This window comes from Aphelocoma coerulescens, chromosome 4 (genome assembly GCF_041296385.1).
Source record: "Aphelocoma coerulescens isolate FSJ_1873_10779 chromosome 4, UR_Acoe_1.0, whole genome shotgun sequence".
Lineage (NCBI taxonomy): Eukaryota > Metazoa > Chordata > Aves > Passeriformes > Corvidae > Aphelocoma > Aphelocoma coerulescens.
Window position 1 is genome coordinate 61,730,296 of NC_091017.1, and position 19,462 is coordinate 61,749,757.

The 19,462-nt window shown below is 38.1% G+C and overlaps 3 long non-coding RNA genes across 6 annotated transcripts in view; 1 reads left to right on the top strand and 2 right to left on the bottom strand.

Annotated features, from left to right (window-relative positions):
- Window positions 1–8,396: 8,396 nt before the first annotated feature.
- LOC138109115 (uncharacterized) lies at window positions 8,397–12,793 on the bottom strand. Its single transcript, XR_011150281.1, has 3 exons — window positions 12,624–12,793; window positions 11,808–11,927; window positions 8,397–10,432 (listed from the first exon to the last, which is right to left on the bottom strand). It is a non-coding gene; the product is annotated as an uncharacterized lncRNA (long non-coding RNA).
- Window positions 12,794–13,171: 378 nt separating this feature from the next.
- The window catches only part of LOC138109931 (uncharacterized), a 76,278-nt gene continuing 69,987 nt past the window's right edge, over window positions 13,172–19,462 (bottom strand). Inside the window, exon 3 of the long non-coding RNA XR_011150746.1 lies at window positions 13,172–13,630. This is a non-coding gene — a long non-coding RNA (uncharacterized lncRNA). The remainder of the gene's footprint in view (window positions 13,631–19,462) is intronic.
- Window positions 14,008–18,412, top strand: LOC138109930 (uncharacterized). 4 transcript variants are annotated; one of them, XR_011150743.1, is made up of 5 exons: window positions 14,008–14,134; window positions 14,268–14,403; window positions 15,042–15,113; window positions 15,196–15,286; window positions 15,844–18,412. It is a non-coding gene; the product is annotated as an uncharacterized lncRNA (long non-coding RNA). The 4 variants fall into 4 exon arrangements; XR_011150742.1 differs by lacking the exon at window positions 15,196–15,286; XR_011150745.1 differs by lacking the exon at window positions 15,196–15,286 and having other exon boundaries at window positions 14,278–14,403.

The window sequence follows — 19,462 nt, forward strand, 5'->3', positions numbered from 1 at the left end:
AGTATTCTGCAAATTGATTCATTCAAGAAGTGCTGTACTTCTTATTGTTTGAACCAATTCATTTGCAGAAGGTGCAGTATTTCTCATTGTTTAAAGCAATTCATTTGCATGGGCTGAATACTCCCATGCTACAAGATGCTTAAATTGTGAAAAATAAGCCCTTTTTTTTATGTTACTGGCAATGTACTGCAAGCGACAGCATAAAAAATAAGCCATGATGCAAAAGATTTCATTAGATTATTAGATTCTTAGAGATTAATATTAAAAACTCACAGCATCCTTTGTAACAATAGGAGCTTTTCTTTGCAACAGCTAGTTTTAAAATGGGGTGTTGTTGTCCTTCTTATCATTTAGTACCAGATGAGAGTTATAAGAAAAGCACATCCTCTATCCAACAGCTGGGAACCCCAGCTTCATAGATAAGAGAGGTTGTGTTAGTTCTGACAAAAACTGAAATGTCCTGAAAAATTTTCTAGGAATAATGGGATCTATATAGAAATGCAAAGGACAATTTAAGAGATTTGTACAGCCATTAATCTTATGTTTTAAGCTCATCTTCGAAAATGTGTACCTAATTCAGGTTTGCTGTAACTTATGCTTTCTTTTAGATTTCTGAATAATCGTACATAGATACTCTTTGGCATTAGGAAAAAATTAAATTCAGTGATCAAAAAACCAAAAATAATTGGTTTGAGCTGAAGTTTTCAGGCTGGTATGTTGGCATTTTGGATGTTAAATTGAATGTGTGAAACTTGAAGGCAAACCTTTTTAGTAGCACTGAGTGGAAAAGGGCATCTAGTGTACATTTTAAGACCTATTTTCAGCTTATTTTTGGAAGAGAATAACTTACTCTTCCTTTACTGTAATTCATAAAGTTTTAGAGAATAATTGCTAAGCACTGCAACCTAAAGTCCTTGAAAAGATAACTACCTAGACTGGGAATGAATATATCCTTACCTGCCACCACCACTTTCCTGTCCTGGCTGAAGGACTCTGAACAATGCCATAAAACATCTTAGCCCCCAGGCCTCTTTGGTCCAACTTCAGCAATGTGTTTTGGCTCTCTCAAAAGGTCGTGAAGAAACACTGATTATAGCTTGGAAACAAGAAGCCTCTGTAAATTTAGATAGTAAATCCTTCACAGATTGTTTCTGAAATTGATCTAATACAGCCCAAGAAAATAAATCATTCCACTTACATACATTTCCTTAATCCTTCTCATTAATTATTAGTACAAAAATAAATGCAGATAAATGCAGTCGACAGTGTGGTTCCTAGAGATGATTGCTGAAAATGTTTCTACTCTGAATTTACGAAACAACAGTTGTTGTGCACACTACCTACTGCAAGGTGTCTCTGAATTACTGTGAGTGCAATGATGGAGCAGCCTTTTGTGAACAATAGTCAGGGTGAATTCACCTTTTCTTCTTCAGCCATTAACTTGAAAATCTTTAATAACTCCTGTCTGAGGTCTCGTAGTAATAGAAATTTTCCAGGGGAACAAAATATACAGTGTGAAAGGGCAAGGCACTTTTCAAAATAAAATAATCTTATTTTAACCTAAAACAAAAATGGAAGCTGGATCATGGCTGTGGTCTTCTCCTGACAGCAGTGTGGTGTGAGGATTGCTTGATGCAGCTATGAGTAAGGAGAGGATGATGTGCACTAAAAAGTAGGAAACCAAAATCTGCATCAGGAAAGTAGAACATTCTCACCCATACAGGTCCCCATTAAGGGGATCTGTAGAGGAATGTTATTATGTCACTTTACATTTTGGAAAAAAATGAGGCTTAGAGAAAAGTAGCTAGAGAAAGCCCTGAGTTATGACTGCAGCTGCAAATAAACCCAACTGGTTTTCTATTATTGTATAAATCAGTAAGTTTCTAGAATTCATGTGTTAGTAGACAGATGCTGTGAATATGCTGTAAAATACAAAACTAAATGTTAAGTATTTTCAGATAGCTAAGAAACACATGAATTGCCTCGATTTGAAAAATCCTTACATGATTGCTTATTAGGGTTACCACAAAACCTCTATATGAAAGTGTTCTTTGGTTTTTTAAGGTCTAGTATAGCTGAAAAACAGTAATTCATATTTATATTTCTCAACATTTTTATTATAAAAGATTTTTGCTAAAAAAAAGAAGCATTCCTAAAAAAAAGCTATCACCTGTGTTGTTTGTAGCAAGTATTTGGAATACAGCAATAAAAAAGTTGTCAAGCTCTGGAATTGCCTTTTCCTTGTCTCTTGAAATTCCATTTGTGTTTAGCCCAAGCATCAACATCCACTTTTTCATCACTACTTCTCTTTAAGGCAAAACTTAGCATTTCGCAAAGGTGCTATTTGACTGAATATTTTAAAGGCTTAAACCCAGCTTGTTACCAACATAACAGTAGGTAAAATAATGGGTGTGGTATTTAAAATGCTTAAGAATGAGCAGAATGCACAGGAAATTTTGCTAAGGGACACCATGTGCTACAAGTCACTTTCTGTGGCAGCTGATTGAGTTAATAGTGGTATAATGTCTTCCATGCTTTACATTTGTGTTGCAATGGTTAAGGAGCTGTGGGAAAAACATTGGAGTTGTACCTAATGAGACTTTTTAAAAGTCTTTTTAAATTAGAAAGCTGTTATTTGTTTATAGAAGTCAGTCCTAGAAGGGTTTAAGAATGCCAAATTTATGGTTGCAAAGTGTCCTTGATGCAGACCTTATTCGTGTGTTATGATATGCAAAGCTATATGCAGAGAACTGCCTCTCTCAGCCCTGTGAGTGCACAGAGGTGGAGCAGACTCAAGATTGTGTGATTACTTGTCTGGCTGCTTCATTTTGCACCACAGATAACTTATTTTTAAATACAGGCTTTTTGTGGTAATTATAATAATTGGAATTAGGTAGTTGCATTTTTATGCATTTATCAAATATTTGAAGATATTTATAATCTGTCTCAGATTTCATAATTTAGGGATGAACTGTAGAGGATGAATGAGTTATAAAATCTTTCTTATTTATATTCCTTGTTTCCTCAGCCTTCTTTATTGAAAATAAAAAGAAATTAGAAAAAAAAAAAGGTCCTGCAGAGATGGTTCCTTATTCCTGGGATATGTTTCAAAAGAGCTCCCATCAGGGACAAAGGTCCTCCTATGAAGAGCAGCTTGCAGGATAGATGCTTTTGATTGTGCATTTTATAGAGAGGTTATTTCCTCCACAGTACTTCCATAATGGCCTAGCACACTTCAAACACAATGGCAATATAAGTGAGGAAAATAAATCAAAGGCATTTTGGGAAACGAAATTCTTTGGGTATAAATTTTGCCTTTGGATATTACGAACACATGAATCCAAAATGGATGCCAAAAGAAATGCGGAGTGAGTATCCGCAGGAAGTATTCAGCCTTTAAATTACTCATTGCACACAGCAATTAGTTAGCAACAAACATTTTTAGCCATTACTCACAGTGTAAAATAACCTTTAATAAACCCGAAGGAAGTACCGACTACCCAGTGGGGTACATAACTTGTAGGCATGTTCTCCAGAAATAGTCACCAAGTGCACTACAACTCATTACAACCCACTCCACAGAAAAGCAGGTACTTTGTACACTTAGGAATTTGTTCAGTCTATGTGTAACATAACTTTGCAGATATATTGTGAGGAAAATAAAGATGATTTATTAATTATTTCAAAATTCAATACCAGTTATAACATCCCCTCTCCATTTTAGTAATACCCATCACTAAGGTTTTTCTCTTCTGCCACTAAACCTATTGAGCTTCATGCACAGCAGTTAGGAAAAGAGAAAACTTCTGGTCTTCATGTCAGGATATGCATTATGCATTTGGAGACAGGGTATTTTTGTTTCCTGCAGGATGTTTAATATTCCTCAGAATAAGGCTGTGTTAGCGTGCTATGTACAACATACGAAACCCCTGACTACTCGTGGAAGCTTCAGCTGGAAATAATGGCTTGCTTATGGTCCACTCAAAGGAAGAGTAGATGCTCAAAGCAGAGCAGGTGCTTAAAGATGTGGGGAGGATTATCTGCCTGTCTGAAGGGCTACCCCAGGGCTGGCTCTCCCTGCTGCCCTCTCACACAGCCTAAAGCAGTCAGTCATCCAGGGAAATGCTTCGGCTTCAGAAGCTCTGCATCATTTTTACATCATTTGTCAAGTGCCTGCTTAAGATTAGATCACCATTTCTAACAAAAAGTAATTTTACTCAAGATATTAAAAAGCAGCAGCATATAAGTTAGACATTTATATGAAATGAAGCAAATCCCCTACAGCACCTGCAAAAAAATTATTTCCTAATTATTTTTACACAAGAGAAGAATGGGAATGGTTATGAAGAGAGGCTGTTTTGCAAAGGAATCCAAAGAAAATTCATTGCATAATTCAGAATTGCATTAATATTTCTTCCATCTATCTTCTTTGACATCTTGGTATCTTTGATAAAGGATGCAAGAGTTGCAAATATGCCAATACAAATCAAATCAATGTTTAGTTCCCTAAAGTAGGGAAGAGTAAGTAGAAGAGTACCGAAAGAGCCCATTTTACTTTTTTTTTTTTCAGCCCTGGGTCTTTCCATTCCTGCTTGCTTTTTCTGTTTCTTCCTCTTCTGTTTAAAGACTTAGCTCTGTGTAACCACTATTAAAGACACAGACAGTGTCCTGAAGGGTTTATATTCTAATTTAAGATAAATTCCAACAAGATTGTAACACGAGGAAAATGAGGAAAGCAAAGGCTAAGGCAAGACACTGTCTAAACACATTTTACTATCTCTGTGCAGTTTGATACTTTCCCCTCCCCTTCTAAAGAATAAAGGTACACAAAACCAAAATTGAGATATTTTTATTCAGTTTGGGGAATGCAAAAGTAAATCAGCCAGCAGCACAAGAAAAAGAATAGACTCTACTCTTCACTCTTTTTCTCATTCTTGTGTTTGAAAATAAAGTTGCAGACAAGTATTTTTTTTTCTGCTGTTCAAATTCAGGGTGAGTCAGTGTTCAAGAACTCACAACTCATACACACCAGACTAAATTTCTCTACAGGCCATAAGTTCTTACTAACAGAGAGAATAGGTGCTCTTTCTGCTGCATTTGCTCTATTAATTACAGAAATGTTTTCTCTGGGAAAATACCCTCAGCATCATTTTCTGCAGACAGTCTGTGAATCACAAACCTACAACCCACAGTATTCAAGTCTCCTACTTAAAAAGGCTCAGATTTCTCATGTTTTTCTAGAAGATAAACTTAAAAAGGTACCTCAGTTTTCAGTTATTGAACTGTTAAACTCCATTTCTTTCTACCATGCATTGTATTATCTCTGGTCCTTGAACAAGATGCTGGTATTTACAAGCACACAGTATGGTTTTGCTTATGAAGGTCAATCATTCTGAGATATCCGATGATTTTACCATGTAGGGGATCTTATTGATCGTACCTTGGGATAATATTTGCATTTTTTGCTTTTTATCTCTTTATTCACTGCATTACAGATGCTTTAAAGCCAATTAGAATTAATACCAAAAATGTGAGCAATCTCAGTGCTTACCTTCTGTATATAGGTTTTCTTTCACTTTTACAAATAATGATTCATGCAAAGTCACCAAGACAGCTATTGCTTCCATTGTGGAGTTTATTATCTCCAAGATGAGCAGACAAGTCATTAAGCTCCCACAGAAGGATTAGCACACAGAAAGATCACTGCATTGTGATTTTCTGGTTACATGGTTCAATACGATGATGGCTTAAGGAAGGAAAAGCCAATTCCAGCATTGTCATTATAGAACACTGTATGTTGTCAATAGGCAGTTATAAATACTATCTCCTGTAAGAGCTACTTGTCCATAAAGAGGTCTCTATCACATATCGATGGGATCAGTAATATATGAAAATAAGTTGTGAAGAAAGGATTTATCTTTCATATTACTTGGGAGTGCTGGTGGATTAGAGGCTGGACATAAGCCAGTAATGTGCACTCACAGCCCAGAAATCCAAACATGTTCTGGGCTGCACCAAAAGCAGCATGGCAGCAGGGCAAAAAAGGGGATTCTGCCCCTCTGCTTTGCCCTGGTGAGACCCACCTGCAGTGCTGCATTCAATTTTGGGGTCCTCAGCATGAGAAGGATGTGGACTTCAGTGTGGATTGTGAGGCACTCCAACAGGTTGCCCAGAGAAGCTGTCGATGCTCCATTCTTGGGAGTGTTCAAGGCTGGGTTAGATGGGGCCCTGAGCAAACAGGTCTAGCAGGAAGTGTTCCTGCCGATGGCACAGGATTTGGAACTAGATGATCTTGAAGGTCCTTTCCAGCCCAAACCATTCTGCAATTCTTTGAGTATCTAAAAAATTTTTCCAACTGTATCTTTTAGTCTTAAAGTCTTGTGAGGATGTAAACGTTCTCTTTAATGTTCTTTTCATGCCTGTGTACATTTTCTCGTAACAAACTAATTTTCAAATAACCAGCCAAATTAATCTCTTCTTAAGGATGAAATTCTGGGTACTTTGTTCCAGCATTAATTCAAAAGACATCTTACACCTTACACTGATAGGCCCTGTCAGGCATATCGTGTCAAATTTCTGTACATATTGCAAACCAGAAATATGATGTTTAGAATTTTCCCACTCTATAAGGAGAGTAAAAAGGAGGAAATAAAACATCTTCAATCAGGTTTTATGCCTCACTTGATATATAAGAATTCAAAACTGCTTTTATTCTGCAAGACGCTTGGGGTAGGGAGCTTATTTGATTATAGGTTTTCACAATCAGAAAAATCTTTATTATTCAAAGAAGAATGATTTCTTTTCCCAAGTGTTCACTAAGTCCAGCAGTGTCCACTACAACCTAGGGCAGCAAGGACATATCTAAGACATCCCAGTGAGGCATGAAAATGGCTGGACAATTACAGCCTTTTGCAAGGGATGGGATCAGGGTATCACCATTCTCACCTACATCATTACATCACACTGTGACACTTAAAAAGCTGCAAGTGTTTCCAAGAAAATGAGACAAATACTGTTTTTTGTTATAGTTCATATTTTAAAAGATCCATGCTTCTGTTATAGGCCGCACAGCGCATGTGATGTTGTCCTTACAGACGAACATGTTATAGAACAGTTCAATGACTCTGAAACGTGAGATTCACACAGAATCAAGGGAAGGGATAAAATAAATACAGTACACTTATTCCTGAGGTCAAGCTAAAGTAGGAGGACAGAGTCAGAGACTGGTTCAAGACCTCTTGGGGGCTTGGAATGTGCGGGGTGGGTCAGGCCTTGCTCTGGTGAGGTAGTTCTCTGCCCCCCCAACACCTCCCAGGCCTCCAGGGACCTTCAAGATCATCTAGCTCCAACTTCAATGGCTACAGAAATACATCCTTACATATCACTTAGGTTCTTGGATAAGAGAAGTCACTGTTCTAGACTTCTACAAAGAAGTTAGACATGCTGCTGGTTTGTGAAAGAAGTCTTTGATGAGACATTTTTGACCCATCATAAATTTATTGACTTCCAGAAGAGAGCGCAGTCTGCAGGAAGTAATTTATCAGTTGCCAGCTCACCAGTATCCACTGGCCTAGAATGATGACATTCTAATGAAATATTAAAAATTAACAAAGAAAAGTTTTATTTAATAAAAATTTCCACTGCAGTAGGTCAAGATGCATGAATTAATAGTTTCTAAGCCCAGAAGGGGCTGTTATGATACCATTGTAAATAACATGTGCTAGAGAATCAAAACTCTTCCATGCGTTCAGCAACTGTTTTGACTACAGGAGTCCTTTAAAAAAGAATTTATATTGATTTACAGGCCTACATACTGGAGAATCTGTTCTGTCTTTTAGTAACTTTCTGTAGCAGCTAAATGTCTCCTCTGCTAAAAAAGTGGGCCAGACTTATTTTTGTCAAAATTCAGCTTGCAACTGTTGGACAATTTTAGGGCCTTTGTCTCCTAGATTAGTGTTGTCTGCTATCAAAAGGTCTGCCTCCTGTAGGTACTTCCTTAAGTTACATCTTAAACAACTGAAGAGATGAGCTTGAAACAGCCATTTTGAAGTGAATGACTGATAAACAGAAAGTTTTATGCAAATTTTTGCTCTTGATATTTTTATGTTGTTCAAACTGAAGAAGTTAAACATGTCATCAAATACAGCTGTACTTGGAATCACCAACATAAATTCAAAAGTAAACTGAACTTAGTTTTCACTTTTTCTACTTAATACCTTCTTTTCTTTCCTTTTTCTATATCAAGCCTGTAACTGTTTCGAAAAATAATCAAATTTTATATAGCAATGAATGAGTACTTAATGTCTTAAGTTCATTTTTGTATGCTCATTTAAAATTTTTTACTTTTTCTATTTTCAATAAAATGTTGTTTTTATGAGTCATAAGTTTAAGACCATATTATTACAAAGAATAAATTTTATAGGAATATAGGCTGCATTAGATCTTTCAAGTGTTCAACATTGTGTTTTCCATGAAAAGATACTGATTTTAGAAACATTATGATGTTGGAAATATCTGGAAGGCTTGAGAAAAGGGTATTTTTGTAAAATCTTGTCAGTGGAAAGATGACTAGTATGTGCTAAAAATTAACAGAGGATTATTTAAGGCCTAATTAATTCTTCTGGGCTTTTAAGATATACTGAGCTTTGTAAGTGTTCACCACTAAATATTCTGCAGCAGTGCTTATAGTGTATAATGAATAACACTCAGCAGTGATAGCACAGCATCATCCTTATTCCTTCAGAGCAAGTTCTTCTCAATTCATTCATCATGTCTTTCAGCTTCTTACAGTTACTCTATAAAATCAGCCACACTCTATATTCAACAAAAAGGTTATCAAAAATAGACATGTCTTGAATATTAAATTTGTTTGGTAAGTATTGCAAGCCTATGAATATGGAGTACATGAGTTTATCATACATAGTAAAGAAATATCCAAAAGGGACCAAGATCTGTCAAGTCAAATGGAAACCCAAAATATCTGTCCCCAAGCTAACAAATTCCTTCAGAAATATAGGTTCTTGTCTGGGTTTTCCACTTCTGGCATTGAAATAGCCTATATTCTCTAACATTAGTGCTTTAGTTTTGGGAAAGTATTACGTTTTTAATAAAGCTGTTTAACAAGAACTCTGAAGTTAGTTTTCAGCACCATCATTAACCTGTTTCTGTTTTTTTTTTATTATGGACAGCTTGGCTGTCCGGATGTTGTCTAAATTTCTAAAAGAATTGGAGACTAACAGAGTCATGCATTGTGTCCCTTAGGTTTAAAAGCCATTTGAAAATATAAATATCTTTCTCAAATCAACATGAATTTTAAAGTAAATGATACAAATTTCCTCCCTTAGGCATAGATGATAAATACAATAAAAATAGTGGAGAACATTTCTTACTGAAAGCATATGGCAATGGTGTTGGGAAACAATAAAAAATATGTAATTAGTTATACTCTAGAAGAGCAGAGAGTGAATTAAGATAAACTTAAAGCATTTAACTGTCCAAGACCAAGAAACATAAAAATTAAAGTTAATATAGTTTGTCTCGCAGCTGTAGAGTAGCCCAGTAGTCACTGAAAAAGCTCATTAATTTCCATGCAATTAACTATAATTAATAAGACACCCCAGGAGTCTGTGTTCCTGAGAGATAATGTCAGCCCTTGGGTGTGACGTACCCTGTGATGTTATCTCAGCATGGCTCAAATTCCATACTTCTCCTGAGCTAATAAAATTAAAGTTCCTTCAAAAGGCCACTTTGGTAACTTTGGTTATTGACTTTCATTCCCATGGTCCAGAACACTAGAAACACAACGAGTACAAACATTAAAAAAGAACATATAAAACAAACTGATCATAAATTGCTTTAGCAGCAGAGGGAGAAGATGGAGCAGTCAAACCATGAACAGCATATGTCATGCACTAGCAGAGCCCTGAAGAAACATCTGGAAACAAAACCAATCAAAAAAGAGGCTTTGAAGCCAGTTAGCAAAACTATGTGATCTATCACAGTTAATCAAAACTGAAGCAAGTATCACCTGAAACCACTGCTGTCCTGACTATACCTAATAGTACACTAACAAAATTCACATCCATGCTGAGAACTTAAGACTCGGAGATAGCATGCTGCTGAAAATGTCCTTCAGTGCCTTCTGTAAACAAGATTCATTTATGTTGTACCTTAGAGATGCAAAGGAAATACAGAAATGGCTGGAGATTGCAAGGGATGAGCTGGATGTTGGTTTGAGTACTACAAATAGGGTGAAGGAAAGGGGAGATTGATGCTAGGAAATGCTAAGATGACAAAGGGAGGTCGTCTAGGTGTATTTGCTGCAGTACAGCAGGGAATGTGGAAGTTGGCAAAGGAAGCAAGGCATCATGGAAACTATTGCTGTTTCACTGGCAAGCTGCAAACTGGTGTTGGTCTCCCTGGAGCAACAAACCTGTCAAGAAACAGTAAGGGGGGGGGGTCATTCAAGAAGTTCAGTAACATTTATATTAGACTGAATCTGAGGTGACCATACTAAGACAGAACCTCAGAAGGAATAAAGTTTGGGCCTCAGATCAACCACTATGGAACTCAGTAACCGGCTCTGCTATGCAGTGATGAAGCTGTGAAACAATGTTTTGTGAACCATGCCCTGGCAGTCAAGTATTTGGTGATGCAAGGATGAGATATTACTTTACATCACAGTGAAAATGCTTTAAAATTACCTAAACATGGAATCTTTCACACCAGTAAGAAAACTGGCTCAAAACAACATGGTTTTAATGACAAATTGCTTTCTCTAAATGCTCATTTCAAAGTCTTCTAAGAATGTAAAAGAATCCCCTCTTTCTGTACATCATCATTTAGAAAGAGTTCAGAGTCCAGCTTTAACTTTCAAGCATCTTTAATACATGTGAATCTTGTTCACTGATATATTTGATTGTAATGACATTCTCCTTCAGAGTTTACATGGTTATGTTTCATGTTCTCATCATTAACATATCTCTGCCTTATTGTGTATGGCCCATGCAAAGGATTTCCTCTCTGCCTATAAAACACTCCATTCCAGAAGACTATAAAATAAACCTCTTATGGAGGTTTTTTAACAGTTTTGAAAAAAATATATAGCTGGGAATCACATCATGTTAATGTTGGAGGGGCTCAGTGTATCTGGATTTATTATGATGTTAATTACATGAATGGCTATTCAGGTTTAGACATAGGAATCTATTTTTACTGTAAATTTAATAAGTAAAATAATTATTTCTTGTTTAAAAATTCAAAATTGCTACCTACAAAAGGAATTTAGATCAACTTTTTACTAACATAGTCTCTGTTTTCATCTCACTGTGAAGAAATCATCAAATCCCTGTATCTAGAAATATCATTCTCTGAAGATATTCTTTTTGGTAATAAATGAGGTGACCAGATGTCCCAGTTTTTCTGGCAGAAATGTAGTGTCCCTATTTTCTTTCCTCCTATATGGGTCACTCTATCCCAGGTTTCAAGTCCCTGTCAAACATCAAAGAAATGGCAACTCTGCAAGGAAAATCTGAAAGAAATTTTCCTGAAAGTGGCAGTTATAGGTTTCCAGTATTTTTAACAGCTTTTCAGCTTCATAGAAATTAAATCTTTCGGAATAAAAACAACAGCAACCCAAAACTACAAAGGAAAGTTTTAAAAAGCAAATTACATCTCTGCTACAGCCTCTAATGCATGTCTGCTTACACAGTCTACCAAGAGCGTTGTAATGTAATAGTCATTAACTCACAGACCTGTAGCTGGTATATGGAATTACATAATGCTTCTAATGACTGTTTGTTACTTACCTAATCGCTGCAGATTGTGATGGTGAAAAGAAGGTGTTCCCTACTGAAATCTGGAGTTGATCAAGAAGACTGGCCCAGAGCTGCTTTGAAACTCCAGATGAGCAAAGGTGAGGAAGACTTCTGATAGTGGATCATATTAAAGGAGATATTGAGAAAAGACCAACTTGGCCAGGTCTTGTTTGCATTTCTAATATTTGAAAAATTTTCCTTCCCATTAAAAGTTAAGATCGTAGTTAAACAACTGTTGTCTCTTGCAATGTGTGCTGGTTTTGGCTGGGGTAGAATTAATGTTGTTCACGGTGGATGGTATGGGGCTATGTTTTGGATCTATGCTGAACACAGGGCTGATAGCATAGAGACGTTTTTGTTACTGCTGAGCAGTGTTTACAGAGCTAAGGACTTTTCTGCTTCTTATACCGGCCTGTTGGCAAAGGAAGCTGGGAGGAGACACAGCCAGGACAGGGACCCCAACCTACCAAAGGGATATTCTAGACTGTAAGGCCCCAACATTTAAATGTAAGGGGTTTACCAAGGTCCCTGTACTCTGGGTTAAATGCACCAAAGAAATACTGACCAGATATTCTCAAGAGGTCAAAATTACTTTACTGGCAAAATATAGAAAATCAAGGAGCTCTGGCAAAAGATTTAGTACAACATCCAATCAGCATAAAGCACTTCTCACAGTATTAATTTGGCCCACTCAACTTAGAAAACTTTAAACCCATTTGATGTTAACTTTACTAAAACATTCCAAGAAAAGGAAATTAGAAGGAGAAGAAAGAGAGAATAAGACAGAAAACATATAGAAACACACACATATAGCCACCAACTCCTAGGTTCCAGCATAGATCAGACACCAACTCCAACACAAGCATAAAATCAGGACATGTGCTCACCTCATGCTCAGCCTTAAATAGCCAATGGCTTCTGTGGGCCCACCCCCTAGGTGGGACTTTGGGTCACTCGGCCACTCAGGAGCTGGGTTAGCACTGCCTCTGGTGTGCCAATGATTGACAGCTCTGCCAGACTAGGGTACGAGCTCCAGGGATGCTGGGGGAGTCGGTTCACTACCTTGGCAGGGCAAGGCCTAACCTGCCCCCCCCGCCACACCCCACAGGCATCCCAAAATATCTTGGGAGGTCAGCCTTTCCAGCCTCTGGCACAGAACATGTGACATCACGCTCAGTATACAAACTGAGAGGAAGAAAGAGGAAGGAGGGGACATCTGGAGTGATAGCCTTTGTCTTCCCAAGTCACCATTACGTGTGGAAGGGCCCCACTGGCCTGGGCATGGCTGAACACCTCTCTGCCCATGGAAGTGGTGGATGAATTCCTTGTTTTGCTTTGTTTGCATGTGTGGCTTTTGCTTTATTAAATTGTCTTCATCTCAACCCATGAGTTTTTTACCTTTTACCCTTCCAGTTCTCTTCCTGATCCTGCTGGCTAGGGAGTATTATGACCTGCCCCTGGAGGTGGGTTAACTGAGGCTCTTGTCAATAATAGATCCTTTGGGGCAGACTAGAGTGAAACGACACTAAATGACCGGTGTGAATAAATATATATATGGCAGGTTTATTTCAGAACAATTTGGTTCCGATGGAAAGGAAGTATGTAGTCGGCTTGGTTATTATCTGTAGAAATATAGCAATATAAAAACATAAAAATAACACTTAAGAAAACGTACAAGGAAAAGAAAGAAAGAGAAGGAAAGGATAAGAGTAGAAAGATATCACCACTCATGGATCGATCCAGTGCTGAGACTTGATTGTTGCAATTTTAGTGTCTGTTGATTGAAATGTTGCCCAGTCTTGATCTGGTTGAGCCTGAAAAACACAAATTTCAGTGGATTAATATACACTTAGGGTCAGGTGGGAAGGCCCAGGTATTTCCCCTGGTTGGGGTGTAATTTTACATTGTTTGATGTAACACTGTAACAAGGATCACCTGGTCCTCTGGTGGAAGGCCCCAGAAATGAGTCAGGATGCTTCAGGGGTCTTTGATGGTTTATGACATCTAACACATGACAGCTGCCTCTCATGTCAGTGTAGTTGAGCTAGTTATGCCCCATCAGAAAGGATGAATAACTTTAGGCCTATGTGTGAATGTCCCAGTGCCTTCCCCGAGGGGAGTTCTACACCTGAACCAGCTGTGTAAAGGGAGCCACTGGCATAATAAAGAGCACTATCCCACTTTGCAAGATCTTCTTCTTATTGGCCTCTTCCCTTATCTGGCTCAAAACAGCTTGCTGCTAACAAAGGCCAGTTTGTCGTGGTCAGCCTCTGGTGGTGGGTGTGCACCCCCTCTGCACCTGGGCTGTTCTTACACAGGTTTCACCACATCCAGAAACCCTCCTCCTCCCCTTCACTTTGGGGGGGGGGGTGTGCAAGCCTGGCCTCAGCAAAGCACCTGCTGCTTTTGCAAATGGGCGATTGTTTGAGTCATTAATCTTTAACATTTCAGTCTCTCACAGGGAGTGAGCCAGCGGCTGCGTGGGACTTCTGGCTGGGGTTAATCTACAACACCAATAAAAAGCAACTGCAGCTGACATGTTTACAGGAAAAGTGGTTGATTGGAAGCCAGTAAATGTCACTAGAAGGTGAGTGGGAAGTAGCCTATGTAGTAAAAGTTTGTTGGAAACCTACTTCTGAAACACACCAGGGTTGGGAGACTAATATATGTCCATGAGGTGATTACTCAATCATTATTTCTTTTCTGAGTATAACCTATATTATCTCCTTTGACATCCATCCTGATTTTTCAAATTTATTTGGGGTAAGGGCAGATTATAAACTTTTGGAGGGCAAGGGGTGGGGAGAATATACTGACTTGTGATGGGGAGCATTACTTACATGGATACACACAGTTTTATTTCAATTCTATGGGGATTAAAAGAAGAGCTCAAGACAATATTTGAAACATTTACCTCTATTTTAAAAACTCTGTTCTTTTAAGGGATAAATTTATATATTCTAGCCCTTGTCCTCACACCACAGTGCACTGCTCAAGGAGCACTTCTAGAAGCAGAAGCTGAATGTCCTATTTCAATTATGAACACAGTTTTAGGAATATTAGGGCCTCCTTTTTTCTAGTGTTAAATAAAATTTGAGTGTAGAGACATTAATTTTACATGAGCATGTTTTTATATCATGACCATAGAAAGCCTTTTTGCTGAGGCAATGGGTAAAAGCAAAAATCAGTATCTGATTTGTTTGTTTGCTTGTCTCTTCAACACAGTTCATTCATCTTCTATAAAATAAAATGTTTCATGAAGAAGTAGTATGCTGATAAAAAAGAAATCTTCGAAAGGTAAGATTGATGTATGTTATATCTGAGAGATAAACACTCAAAGAGGATTCAAACACAAGGCTGTCTGACTGCATCTTGACAGCCCACCAGCTGTCACGGATGAAGAATATCAGCCTCTATCACTGAAGAGGAGGTGGCACTTCGCATCCTCTCCCCACTTCCCTCATAACCAGGTATAGCCTTGTGGCTGAATGGCTCCGTAATGCTCTGGAGCTGGGTGAACTGGGAAGAAAGGGTAAAATTTGCCCCTTGGTTTTGAGTGTCATGGTTTTCCCTCAGGGATATGTACAAAAACAATGAGAGAGATCCTTTGTTCCTTCCCATAGGGATTCCTGCATTCCAAACTAAATGCTAGTGGCTGGTACATGCCTTTGCCTCTGTCTGTCAGGGAAGTTGTTTATTTTTAAGGTTTTCAGAATTACAGATTGTAGCCCAATCCAAGGAACCATTTTTCCCTAAAAACAAAAGATGTTTCAGAAAGTAATAATTTTAACTGAATTTGTCTCTCACATCAATAGCACACTAGAGTGACTCCTCTAGCATAAATGAGTCACTTCAAGCTTTGTCCAGGACCAAGCACCCATTTGTGCTTACACTTATTTATAATACTAAATGGATCCCTTTTTTAAGCTGTTTCTAGGACAGCACAATATTTTCAGGAAGAAAAGAGTGCGAGGTTCTTGTTCTACCTCTTGAAAACTAATCAAAGTCTCTTTCTCTGTTGCCACAGCCCCTGGCACTCACAATATGCTTCCACAGTTGGGCAGTTGTAGAGACGAAACCACTGTCTGGTGAGCGAACCATGGCTGTCTCACAATTTACCTGCCCTTCTCCATCTGTCTCCACTCACCAGCTGTGCTTGAGCCCTTCAGGCAGGGACAGAACAATTGGATGCACATAAAGTATCTCTTCAGTGTGACCAATGTGAATAATTGTGTTTGGGTTCTCTAGGAGACAGGGAAGGAAGACAGATTCACTGTTAAACTAACCCCCATCAAGAGGGAAAGAGCATGGAAAGAGCAGAAATGATCCTTGTATCCAGAAGAAGTTAGAGAGTCCAAACTCTGCGTTCCTCCTTGGCTCCTGCAAAACTGTATCAGGAGCCAAAGGGGTCTGACAATTACAATTCCCTCTTACGGGTTTCTGTCAAGCTCTGTAGAACTGTATTTCAGTATCTTTGGCGCTGACAGACTGAAAAACACTAGGACTGTTATTTATTACCTCAGCTACCAAATGGGTTTGAATGCACATTTCCTTCAGCATGTCTTCCTCCTAACCTCAAATATGGAGCTGCTGCAAAGTTCAGTACATTTAAGATTACTATGGATAGTGAGGAAGGGTAAGATTTGTCACAGGTGATCACATTCATTTTACAAAAATAAGTTTATTGTACTTGGCATAGCAATAAGAAAGCTAGGCTAGCTGGCCAGCCAGCCCTAAGAAATAGTGAACAGCATCTGTTTAAGTCTCTAAAGTAACACAATTCATGCAAGGCATTAGGTTTTGTTGCATCATTTAACACAACATAAACCTCACTTACCTTCTCCTCCCTTTGCCACTTTCTTCCAGTTTATTCGCACTCCAACTGGCTGCAAAAATGCAGAACTGTCTTTGCTGCTTCAAAATTCCTGGGTTTTCCCCTCTAACTTCTTCAGCTAATGTAATTTTTTTTGTATACTGCCTTTCTGGGAACCACTGAACTCACATCCAAGAAGTGTTATCTCTCCCTTATGTATCTCATCATAAGACTTCTTTGTGGGTTTTTTTTGACTGAAGTCCTATACAAAACTAAATTGTACTGTTATGTCTGAGACATTTTCATACAGGAAAAGGCACAAATCATACTTAACCAAATTTAATGAAAGATTGCCATCAGGTGTCTAAATGTCTCACTTGCCTGTTTAGTTGAGTTATGGCAAACAATAGTAGCCAGAAACTTAACATATGTAACAATTCAACAGTTTTTTTATTATCTGGACCTGTTTTGTGCAAGCTCTATTGAACTAATTTACAATAATGGGATTGAAAACACCCTAATTCAAATATAAAATAGATAGAAATATTTCTTATTTTCCTTGTTTCAGAATGATTGCTTCATTTAGAAATATTAATAATCTGATAACTGAGTCTCTTCATTATAACATAATGCTCAATTGCATAGGGAGCTATTCTTTATTTGGTAGGTTACACTGCAGGGTATCATGGGGAGAGATGTATTAGCCTGTATTCAGAGTTTATATAAAAAAATGAAACTGCAGAGTAATAGAATTGCATCTTTTATACTAGTGCTGCTATTTAAAAAGAGAAGGACAAGTTTTAAATGGGAAATTCTAATCAGTATCTGCTAGAAAATTCACATGTGCATTTACCATGTGCCGTTCTGCCTGGCCACAGGGTTGGGTTATGTCAGCTAAGCAATTCTTAATAACGTTCCTTCAAAACAGAAGGGCCATTAGAAATTGTTCTTGTCTGTGCAATTTTGTGGCTTCTGTCACATGTTGCTCATACCCCAAATATTTTTCATTTATTTTAGAGGAAGACCTGTGCTGCTAAACAGCTTTCAGTATTAGAGTATGTATGACGAGCAAAGGCAGAAATAAAATGATGAAAGGGATGAACCAAGAAAAGGCCAACCACAAATTTACTGGAGTTAAGCCCATGCATACAGTACGTTTTCAGAGCATAGGGATGGTCTGCACTGAGGAATGCTGCATCCAGAGGTCTACACACTAGACTCAGAGCTACACAGATACTGCAAATGAGAATGGCAGAAATAGTAGCTGCATGTAAGAAGCAGCCGCTTGCTGCTCTTCCAGAGTTAATTAGCTCTTCTCTTCAAATGAGCTAATTAGCCTGGGCACAGCCCTGCACCGACATAACCATACCAGTCCTGGAGCTGACTCATTATCTGGCTTGATATCCTCTTCATTCATTTATGTGAATACTTGCACAGCTCTGAAGAAAAGTGTGCCCTGGTAGTTAGGTACCAGCTTCTGCACTAATTAGCGTCTGAACACTTTATGAAATGTGGAAAAATTTCAAGAGGGGAAAAAAAAAATCAATGTCTCAAAGCTTAGTGGTTAGAGCACTCCCACTAAGGAGGGAGGAAAGCAGATCAAATTCTTGTTTTCAGAAGCAGATGTAGGTAACACCCTTCTAAGTTCATTTTTTTATAGTTATCAAAAATGCTCTCAAAAGATACAGAATCATAGAACCTAAAACAAAGGGAGTTGGGGGGGGTTGGGGGTTTTCTTCTTGTTCTTTGAAATTCTTGGTTCTTCCACTAAACCAAAATTCAATTACTAGCAGAGCCCTAATAGCAAATACAGATTATTGACTGCACTTGAGGCCAACCACAATGAGCTACTGCCTGAGGGTTAAAGCCATTCCTGGGATTAGGTAATACTGCCTGAAGCCAATTGTAAAGAGCGCTTTAATATCTTTGAGCAATAGTTTGCTGCAATTTCCCTCAGACCCAGTCAGTGATTAATTAACCTTTTAGAATCTTCCAGGTTAATGGAAAGTTTGCTCTGGAAAGCTCCACAGATCGAAACATGAACCAAGATCATCATCCGCCATACCAGAATATACATGATCTTGGAAGATCTTGGAACCACAGTTTTCATTGCTTGTTAGGCTCTTGCTTCAGCCTGAGGGCAGTAATATCCCCTATCTGTAGTCAAATGAGTTTATGTGAAGTTATCTCAAATACTAAGAAAGGTTTTTGCATGTATAAAATAACCACTGTTTATCTTATAACAGATAATTATCTAAAACATGTCAGCTCAAATTCTACACATTTTTAATCAACATGGGTATAAGAGGGTCAGGAAATAGCTTCATGAGAGATACATAGAGTGGCAGCAAGAAGCCCAAATGAAGGAGTGATCGTCCGTATTTCTACCCACCTCAAATCTTGTGGATGTTTGGATGTGGATGTATGCTGTGTCCAAGACAAGGAAAGATGTTTGTGAGTTGTTTTTGATCAATTGCATGCCTTCCAAATCCTAGGTTTACCTGGGTAAATAAGGTTTTGAGGTATCACCAAACTCCAATCATGTATTGGGAAAATAATTGTGCTCCTTAATAAAAGCATCTTTAAAAGATTATCAGCTCAACAAGTGTCAAGAATAAGTAAAACAACACAATCCTACCAGATGCCTACTGACTGTCAGTAGCATGCTTTTTGAACATTTCAGCATTCCTAAGTTCTGAAATGGCTGCAAGTTAAGAGACTGTATTAAATGCAGATCGTTTCCAAATCCCTAACTCCAGCACTGCAGCAAGACATTTAAATGATGACACAATGAGTTACAGTCTGCCAGCTTGGCACAGATTCAAAGTGGCAG